The following is a 10,762-nucleotide window of genomic DNA, read 5'->3' as shown; positions in this document are numbered from 1 at the left end:
CTCCCTGAGCTACCCCTTCTAGGGCAACACAAAGAATACTTCCCTAACTCTAAAGAACTATACTACTAGAAGAAAAGTAAAGAACACTAGCATGATATTAATATTGCAAAACATAAACCCTATTCTATACTTCCATCCCCTGGTGTGGGCAATGAAACTAATAACTAAAAACATAAAGAACTAACCTGATTGAAGAACACCATGAACCAGAAGAATCATTAAACCTTAAGCATCGGCTTCATCTCCTCCCTTGAAGGAGAAAATTAGCCTTCCATAAAGAAGGAAGAACACAAAGAAAGAGAAGAAGAAGAGTCGAAGAACATAAGACTAGAAAGAATAACGTATTAAGACTCGGCTAGTTAAAACCGAATCTTTTATTATTAATCTCTCTTTGCCTCAAGTTCTGGAGACAAGAGTATAAGTGAATTGGCAAATTACATGAGGCACTTAGGTCCTCTATTTATAGGGGTTACAATGAGTTCTAGAAGCATTTCAAACCGCCATTTGTTTCCTAATACAAATCAACTTCTTTCAGAGTCCAACTTCGTCTCCAAAACTGAGAAGGAATTGACTACAATGTTGTTTTATGCGTCTGGACGCACGATCCTTGCATCTCAGACGCAAGAGTCGCGATCTCACACGCGAGACTCTATTTTTCCTCTTTTGCGGGTTTTGGTCCAAGTAACGAATCCTTTGGTCTTGGACTTCCAAATAGGCTTTAAAATAGGTCCAAGTCGCATCTTTAATAGCTTCAATTCCTTGGCCTTCTCCATGATTGTCCACGGGCTTCCCTATATGATCCTTAATGCTCCGCATTGCTCCGTTTTAGCCCTTTTTCTCTAATATTCTACAAAACTCTCTTTTTCACCTGTAGAATCATAAAACATAACTTACAAACAATATTAGTCCACTAAGATGGCTAAACAAGAGGCATAATCGAGGGTTAAATTGTACTGTTTGAGCACTTATCACAACTCCCAACTAGCCTTTTGCTAGTCTCTTAGCAAATAAGATAAAAAAATAGATAAGTGATCAAAATCGCATCCTAATAACAAAAATAAAATCCTAACTCACTTTCACAGGCATCGCGATTGCATTTACCATATGCAACAAGGCTTTCAGATGAGTTATAGTCTCGTGATGGTTTTCAGGTGATATACCCACAAAATCAATCAATAACATGTTCAAGAATGATAGTATTTTTCAGAGAGAGAAATTCCTTACCCACTTAGTGCTTACTCCAACAGACGGTCTCCATTGCTAACTACATTGCTGCAAAGACTCATAGATTATAATGGGAGATAGTAAAATTGACAAAATTCTCAATCAAGGCTTATGTGTGTACTTAGTCAATCTCCTATACTCTCCATCCAAGAAACGGAATCCCTAGTTTACCTTTAGACAGATAATCTCGACTTTCAATCCTCACCGGTCATACCTCTCATAAAAGAATCTCTCAGAAGATGGTCTACTATTTTACCTCATGTATGTGGGGAAAAGAATAATGAATACGAGCATCCCACATACTACCTTGAAAAATAGACTTCTAGATGACAGTAGTCTCATGGAAAGAATGTCAATCACATATGAAGTGTCGGGTCCTTCACTTTAGCATCCTCTCACCTATTCTAGACTTTGTACCATACTGTAGTGATAAGTCATGGGTTGTAACTTGGCTTGGGTATTGGTTTATGAAGGAAAGGTAAAAAGGATTCAAATGTTGTTTTTGAAAAACACTAAGGGTTTTGCTTCATTCTTTGGAAGATTTCTTCAAATTCTGTATTGCAAAGAAAATTCTTCCTTTGTCTTAGCTTTTCCATCCATTCTGTTCAATTTTTTTTTTTTTTTTTTTTTAAAGCTTAGTGGTATATCCTTGATTAGTACTGGATATGCTTGTTTTCCACTAGCTTCTTTCACTTTGAACAGAATGATGGTCTTCATTATATCTCTCTGATATTTCCTTATAATCTTCCTTTTGTGCTCTTTCTTCCTCCTTGTTCCCCTCGTATTCTCATAAACATATAAGTATGGCTGATAAAGGTTTTGGCTATACTCATTATCTGGAGTTGGGTAAAGGGTTTTATGAAAGAAAATAACTTATTGTAAGGCTCAAAAGGGTTTAACATGATGGTCCTACTAGGTAGGATAAAGGCTGAATGGGTTCATTACTTGACTTATCAGTATGATACTCTGTTTCGAATAGACTACAAGACCTAATGGTTATCTCCCCAGTTGATGTCACTTCATGATTAACCAAATCAACAAATAATGAGACTATATTATAACGACATAAAGGACTGAAAGATGTTGAGTCACTAAGACTCGGATTTTTCGTAAGAACTCTCCAAAGAATGGGTATAAAGCTCAAGTCTCACGGGATAAGTCTAAAAATTCTACTTCCAGTTTACTAGGGGTTTAAATCTCTCTTCTAGCAAAAGTACACAAAATTGACCAAGTACTATGGTTGTAACACCCGTATTTAAAATATGTATTTTATTTATTAATTTAATTAGTTATTTAAAAATCGGCTGGATTGGATTTGGGATACACGGGCCTGATTTCTGGGCCCGAGTATGTGTTGGGCTTGGGTTTCAGACCCAAGTATATAATCACATTGTTCTAGAGAATAGGGTTTTTAGAGAATAAAAAAATAATAAAAATGGAGGCAGAGATAAAAGCTGGATTGCTGGAGGGTGGAGCGCGACGATTTGGACTACGAGGGAATCGTGAAACTGTTAATACAGGTGAGTAGATAGTTTTTCTATTTCACGGAATCCAGAGTTTTACTGGTATATAGACAAAGTTCTACTGTCAAATGTTTCCATTCATTTTCTGTTTGTTCGGCTGTAGTTATTCGGCGATATTGTCGAATTGTTAAACTAGGTAATGCTAGTATATCGTTTTGCTTAGTATTGAATGGTTGAATCTTTGAAATCGGTATTGGAACTGTTGAAGCTCAAAAAAGCGTCAATGGTGGCGCGAGCCAAACCCACGTTGGTCCGGTATATGGTAGGAAACGACCTTACTTGAATAGGATCTGTTCTATAGGGAAGTACCTCTGTTTCTTGGAGTAATTAAGAGACGGTAACCAAAAGCTTGGTCGATGAAACAGGACCGAGGATCGGGCAGGCCTTCGGGCTACTGATGGTGGTTTTGGTCGAACTCGGTTTTGGTGTGATGTTAGATTATTATTTCGTATGGTGGGTTGGTTGTGTTGTGGTTGGGTTGTGTAGTGAGATGTGGGCAGTGAAGCTTTGAGGGAGGCGTTAATGGCGTCCCCTATCATACTGTGGTTTGAACTTTTGGTGGTTTTGATTGTTTGGAATTTGTTGGTTTGATGTGGGTTATTAATGCTTGAATGGGTTGTTGGTGATGGGGCAATGTAGTGTGTGTGTGGGGGATGTTAATGGTGCTGTTGGAAGCTTGAAACAAGCGTTAATGGCGGCGGGAATTATTTCCAAATCTAGTTTGGTGAAGTTTGGATTTAAGGAGTTGGGGTTTTCGATTTTGTTAATGTTGTGGGGGTTTTTCCCCTGAGCATTTTCGAGTAGATTGGGAGGAGTGGCGATCGGTATTTGTGGTGGTCGATTTTGGTGGTGGTGGAGGAGAGAACTGATGGAGAAGATGATCAGTCTGGGCCTTGGGCCGGTTTTCAATTTTTGGGCTATTTTGGTTTTGTTTTGGGCCGGTTTAGATTAAGTTGGTTGGGCCATAACTTTATTTTTATGTTGGGCCGGTTCTATTTCTGTGTTGGGCCGAAAACTAAGTTAGTTAGTTGGGTCGGAACCAAATGGGTCGGTTTTGTTTGGGGCCCAATAATCTATTTTAGTTTTGGGCCGGACCAGTTTAATTAAGTTTTGGACCAGTTTTAGTTTTAAGTTCTATGGGCCAGTTTCATTTGTTTTGTTTGGGCCCGGTTTTGTTTTAGTTTTCGGGCCAATTTCTAATATTGTTTGGGGCCAGTCCACAGGACTTAGTAGAGATCCAAATGGGTCTTTCAACATTTAGACTTTTGGGTTATAAGGTTTGGGCTTGGCCAGTTGGGTCCGAACCATTACCTTGGTCATGAGCCCATGAGCCATGCACCTTGACCTTAGCCATGAACCATGGCTATGACCACGCACATGTTGAACATAGAAACGACAATTTGACTTCGACTATGATGCGTTGACTTTGACCATTGACTTTGACTGTTGACCATTGACCGTTGACCGTTGACTGTGGAATGTTGACTTTTTTCAGTTTTTCTCATATTTAAGAATATGGACAAATATAGTAATAAAATATTGTCGAAAATTATATAACGTTGTTTGTCATTATCTAATTAAGATTTGACGTGAGTAGTGTGTAAAACATATATATATATATATATATATATATATATATATATATATATATATATATATATATATATATATATATATATATATATATATATATATATAAATTGTATGGACAAATCAAATGTTTAAAATGTTACGTTTTTATATATTAAATTGTATGGACAAATCAAATCAAACGCTGATCTTTGGTATATTTTGATAAATTTGGTTGTCCATTATTAGGAAAAATTTGACGCGTTGATCTTTCTATTTTGCAAATGGAATAATCAAGCCACTATTCGCATAAAATAAGGGCCATCTCATTCTATTTTGCAAATGGAATAATCAATCACTATTACTTATGCCCGCCGAAGGCCATTCAGATTCATCAAATCGCCGGAAGGGCCAATCACATTACTTATACCCGAAGGCCATTCAGATTCACTGAAACGCCAGAAGGGCCAATCACATTACTTACACCCGAAGGCCATTCAGATTCACTGAAACGCCAGAAGGGCCAAATCACAGGAGTTGTGGTAGCTAGGTTCTAGGATTTTTGTTACGTAATTTATTCAGGTGTCATACATTTATGACTCATAATCATTCCACTATATCACGTGCATGTCAAATACATTATTGCACTAAGCCAAAATATTTAGAAATATCTCAATTATATCTCATAACCACTTTCCTTCTTTCACGTGCCAATATATTATTGCACTACGCCACACTCCCGTGGGAAAATATTCACCAATACTATACTACCTCATAGTAGCATCTCAAATATATAATAATAGAGTGTTTATATAAATCTATGTCTCCAAAACTATTGCATTCAATATATATATCCCACATATTACATAGTGTCAAAATTGTTTCAAACGTATCGCATACATTTTTATAACGTTTTAGGAATATTATATCTCCTAAAGTTTCTATCTTAATGGCTTCCATGTGAGGGTTACCTGGTGTGTGGCATCCCGCTTAGGGTAGTTACGCACGGAGTGGTTCATTATGTAAGGGGAGGCATGTGGATGTACATGTTCGGCGTTGGGAAGTGATTGTGGTAGCCAGGGAAACTAGGTAAGACATAGATACGATGTGATTTTAGGGACACGCAAAGAAAGCCTTAAATAATATAATTATGGTAATATGTTGGTTATTTGTTTAGTTAGAACCTAAGGCGCCTCGATGGAGGAACTACATGCCTTATTTATTATGCGTATAGTTTGTTGTGTGGTTAGTGGGAAGTTAAGGCGCCTCAGTAGAGGAACTACCTGCCTAAATTATTGTACTTAAGGATGTTGTATTAGTCGTTGAAAGTTAAGGCGCCTCGGTGGAGGAACTAACTGCCTTATGGATTGCGTATATATTTGTATAAGAATATGTTGTATTTTAGAGCTACTCACACCAGCATTTTTATAATGCTGACCTGATTTGCATGTTTACTTATCGGGTGTGTTCATTAAATGAACATAGTTGGTAAGTCTTGACAGGTTTCATGTTGAAGAAGGTTGGTTGCTGCTCGTGGTTTGCGTTAGCGTCGCATTTCAAGATAGGATTTGTTTTCCTTTGAGGCGATATAGATTTTCAGTTGAGATAAAGTTATTTGCATTTTCATTTGTTAATTTTTGTAATGAAGAGGACTTTTGTTTAAGTTAAAATTTTTATTGGTGTTTAATTATCCGCATGTTTAAACTATTTATGGATTTTTGGGAGTTGAGAGTGCGTCACACCTCGAAGATCGAAGAGTCGGGAACAAATATTGTTTTTTCGAATTCTATCGAAATTCGGGGTGTGACAATGGTGGTGCCTTGATAAAGAATTCTATCAACAAGAACTATGTCCGAGCATAATAAATAGTCTAAGTCGTAATGAAATCAATAATATCAACTATCTATCAAACTCAACACTAAGCAGTATAGAATATATATCCCAGACTCATCATTAAAATTTATTTTTCTCATGTTGCTGATATAGAAACAAAAATATTTTTGTTTTTTTGAAAACTAATTTTCGAAATTCATTTCTCAAGTACACCCTCCCCCTACTTATGCATGCATTGACCTCAATGTATAAAGAAGTAAATGAAATGGATGAGAAAAAGGTAGGATATTACCATTGATGCCGAATATCAGTAGAATTAGTTCAAGAAACAAATCAAATATTTTTAGGTCTTTTTACGTCAGATCCCCAAGACGTAATGTGAGTCTTTTAAAGTCAGATTCTCAAGACTTTTGAGTCCTATCTCTTAACAACATGCTTACTTCCTGTAGACATTTTATACTCGGTCTACTAGAGTTATGAGACTTTGACTCCGGCGCTTGCAACTCCTCTTAGTAAAGGATAAAGTTATGAAAATCTGAGAGCCCGGCTATCAGTGGCACTTATACTAATGAGATCCTAAGGAGTCAAGCTTACGGTGCTTGTCTTCCTCATGCAAAAAACTTAAACTAGACAGAGTAATAGGTTCAGCAAGACATAGAATGGAATCTTTAAGGTGTGTAGATAACTTATCCCAATTTTCCACTTCAACAGTGGTCTGATAAACCGGATCCTTGAGAAAAACGGCCTCCACGTCTCCAGTAGGTAACTCCAGAAAAGGCTTCAGTCGATGAGCGTTGACTTTGAAACGAGTCTTTCTCTTTATGTCTTCTACTTCAATAGCTCCAAAAGGTGTGACATGTCTTACTACAAACGGTCCCGTCCATCTAGATCTCAACTTTCCAGGAAAAATGTCTAGACGAGAGTTGTAGACCAGAACCTTTTGTCCAGGTTCAAATTCTCTCTTCAGAATTCTTCTGTCATGTAATGCTTTAGTCTTATCCTTGTAAATCCTTGACTTATCATAAGCATCATTTCTCAATTCTTCTAATTCATTGATCTGAAGCTTCCTCCTTTCTCCTGCTTGATCTAGGCTGAAATTCATCTCTTTTACTGCCCAATAGGCTTTATATTCTAACTCAACAGGTAGATGACACGCCTTTCCATATACCAAGCGATAGGGCGACATTCCTATGGGTGTTTTGAATGCTGTTCTGTATGCCCATAGTGCATCTTAGAGTCTAAGAGACCAGTCTTTCCTAGAAGGATTAATTGTCTTCTCCAAAATACTCTTGATTTCCCTATTCGAAAGTTCTGCTTAACCATTAGTCTGAGGATGATATGGTAAAGCTAGCTTGTGAATTACTCCATACTTTGCCATAAGATTTCCAAATATACGGTTACATAAATGAGAACCATTATCACTGATGATGGCTCTCGGTGCTCCAAATCTTAGTACAATGTTCTTCTTCAGAAAGTCCACGACGACTTTATGATCGGCGGTCTTTGTAGGAACTGCTTCAATCCACTTTGAAACATAGTCCACAACCAGTAGAATGTAGGTGTAACCAAAAGAAGGCGGAAATGGTCCCATGAAATCTATACCCCATACATCAAAGATTTCTGAGATAAGGATTGGTTGTTGAGGCCACTCGAACCTTTTCGAGGTCTTACCCAAAAATTGGCATCTCGGACATGCATTGCAATAAACATTTACATCTTTAAAAAGAGTAGGCCAATAAAATCCAGCTTGTAATACCTTTGTTCAAAGACGCGTTGGGCCAAAGTGTCCTCCCATGAAATTTGATCGTGACAAAATGATAGAATGGATTCCTGTCCCGATTCTGGGATGCATCTTCGAATAATCTGATCCGAACACTTCTTGAATAAGTATGGATCATCCTAAAAATAATATCTGGCCTTTGAGTAGAATAAATCTTTTTCTTGCTTGATCCAATGCGATGGTACCTTGTCGGTCATAAGATAGTTTGTGATGTGGCCGTACCATGGTACTTCTGATATACTGAACAATTTTTCATTAGGAAAAGTCTCACAGATTTGTAAGCTGTCTTCCGCATTCTCCACTAGCAATCTAGCTAGAAAGGTGATCAGCAATGACATTCTTTGTTCCTTTCTTATCACGTATCTCCAAATCAAATTCTTATAAAAGTAGTATCCATCGGATCAACCTAGGCTTGGCATCCTGCCTAGCGAGTAAATGACGCAAGGCAGCATGGTCAGTATAGACTATTACCTTTGAACCTATCAGATATTGACGAAATTTGTCGAGAGAATAGACAACGGCTAAGAGTTCCTTCTCAGTGGTAGAATAATTAATCTGAGCTCCATTTAAAGTCTTGCTTGTATAATAGATCGTGTACGTCACTTTCTTATCTCTTTGTCCTAGAACGACTCCTATAGCATAATCAGATGCATCACACATGATCTCAAATGGCTGGTTCCAATCGGGCACATGAATGATTGGTGCTAAAGTGAGTGCTTCCTTTAACTTCATAAAAGTTTCGACTCCTATAGACAATATCTTTCCCTAACAGATGTGACAGCGGTCTTGCAATTTTGCTGAAATCCTTGATAAATCGACGGTAGAATCCCGCGTGACCTAGGAAGGCACGGATATCTTTTACAGTTCTCGGTTCGGGTAGATCCTTTATAATATCAACCTTTGCTCAATCTACTATAATTCCTTCCTTTGAAACTTGGTGACCCAACACTATCTCTTCCTTTACCATGAAGTGACACTTTTCCCAATTCAGAACTAAGTTGGTATCGCAACAACGTTTAAGGACTAAGGAGAGATGGTGTAGGTGATAGGGTTATATACTAAAAGCATTACTTTTGTAATAACTCTAATTCTTTATATTTTGAATGAGAATCATATGGGCAAATGTTATGCATATTATATATGTTATTAGTTATATACATGTGTCTAATACTTTATGTTGTAGATGATATGGTGTGGACACACAGAAGATCATATTATCAGTACCTTATAAAGTATAAGTAAACTTTCACAACCTAAATGGATTTGGACAAACCATTGGTATGGTTGTAGTATAATCTGGTATTAGTCTATCTTGACTATAGGATTACACTAGTACACTTTGTGTGTATTGAACATGACCAAGTGAGGTTGTTTCTCTTTATACTGACTATATAAGAGAACAAAAACCTCTGTTATTATGGATACTTGTCCTCTTAATCCGGATATAATAACGGGCACTTACGTGCATTGTACATTGCTTTAAATCATCAATGAGTGAGATTCATTTGTGAATCAACAAACTCGATGGATTGGGTAATGACATTGTATGTAAGGTGTGTTGTTGATTATAGAAGGAATCCGTGTCCCGCAAGAAGTCGAGCTGATAATGTCCCCTTGAGGAGCTCATAAGGATTGTCATGTAAACCCTGCAGGTGGATTTGATCCAACATGACAATGAGGGTGAGTGGTACTACTCAAGGACATAAGAAGTTGATTAATGTAGTTGTCAGTAACTTGACTTAATCAACGGACATTCGATATCTTAAACATGGGGAGATCAACGAGCATATAATATGGAGCCCATAAACGCTGACACGTAATTTGGGATTAGGGCAGTAGTGCAACAATGGCCTTTAGTGGAATAAGCCATTTGTTGACGGACTTGGGCCGTGTGTTCTGGGCAAACATGGGAAGCCCAAGCCCGTCAGGAGGCCCAACCCTAATTTCTCCTCATGGTCCCTATTGTAGCCTATATAAAGAAAACCTCTTTCTCTGGCCGGTTTCTACACAAGAAAAATCAAGGTTTTGCTCAAGAAAAATAGATCCAGAAATTGGATCCAATTTTGTGAGTGAGAGAGGCCAAGTGAGAAAGAAGAGGTTGGAAGATCGTTGCCCACACAACGTCCACTTTGTGCATAGAAATACAATAGAAGATCAAGAGGTTGTTGATTTCATAAAGCTTGGATTCTTAGAGATATCAAGAAGCCGATCTAAAGGTATGTTTTCCAATCCAAAATCGTGAGAACCATTAATTCCGCTGCACAAGATTTTCACGGTTTGTAGAAATTTACATTATGAAATAACGGTTCCTATAGTAGGCAATCTTCAAAAGATGATCCAAAAACTGAAAAATCGTCCATAAAAACTTCCATGTATTTCTCCACCATGTCGTCAAAAATACTCATCATGCATCGCTGAAAAGTGGCCGGTGCATTGCATAGACCAAAAGGCATCTGACGGTGACGGTGGCTTAATGTTCGAAACGGACATGTGAATGTGGTCTTCTCTTGGTCTTCAGGGTGAATATGTATTTGAAAATATCTTGAGTAATCATCAAGAAAGCAGTAGTAAGCTTGTCCAACTAATCTTTCTAACATCTAATCGATGAATGGCAATGGAAAATGATCTTTCCTCTATGCGCTATTTAGCTTCTTGTAATCGGTGCAAACTCTTCATTCAGTCTGAATCCTGGTTGGAATCAACTCATTGTTCTCGTTCTCGATCACTGTGGTTCCGTACTTCTTCGGCACAACTTGAACTGGACTAACCCATTGACTATCAGAAATAGGGTAGATAATGCCGGCATCAAGGAGTTCGACGACCTCTTCTCTAA

At 37.7% G+C, this 10,762-nt stretch overlaps 1 pseudogene; it reads left to right on the top strand.

Moving 5' to 3' along the window:
* The first annotated feature begins 3,016 nt into the window (after positions 1-3,016).
* On the top strand, positions 3,017-3,132 carry LOC147483158 (small nucleolar RNA U3; annotated as a pseudogene).
* The last annotated feature ends 7,630 nt before the right edge of the window (positions 3,133-10,762 follow it).

Source organism: Coptis chinensis, chromosome 8 (assembly GCF_015680905.1).
Source record: "Coptis chinensis isolate HL-2020 chromosome 8, ASM1568090v1, whole genome shotgun sequence".
NCBI classification, from domain to species: domain Eukaryota; kingdom Viridiplantae; phylum Streptophyta; class Magnoliopsida; order Ranunculales; family Ranunculaceae; genus Coptis; species Coptis chinensis.
This window is presented reverse-complemented; position numbering and strand designations above follow the sequence as displayed.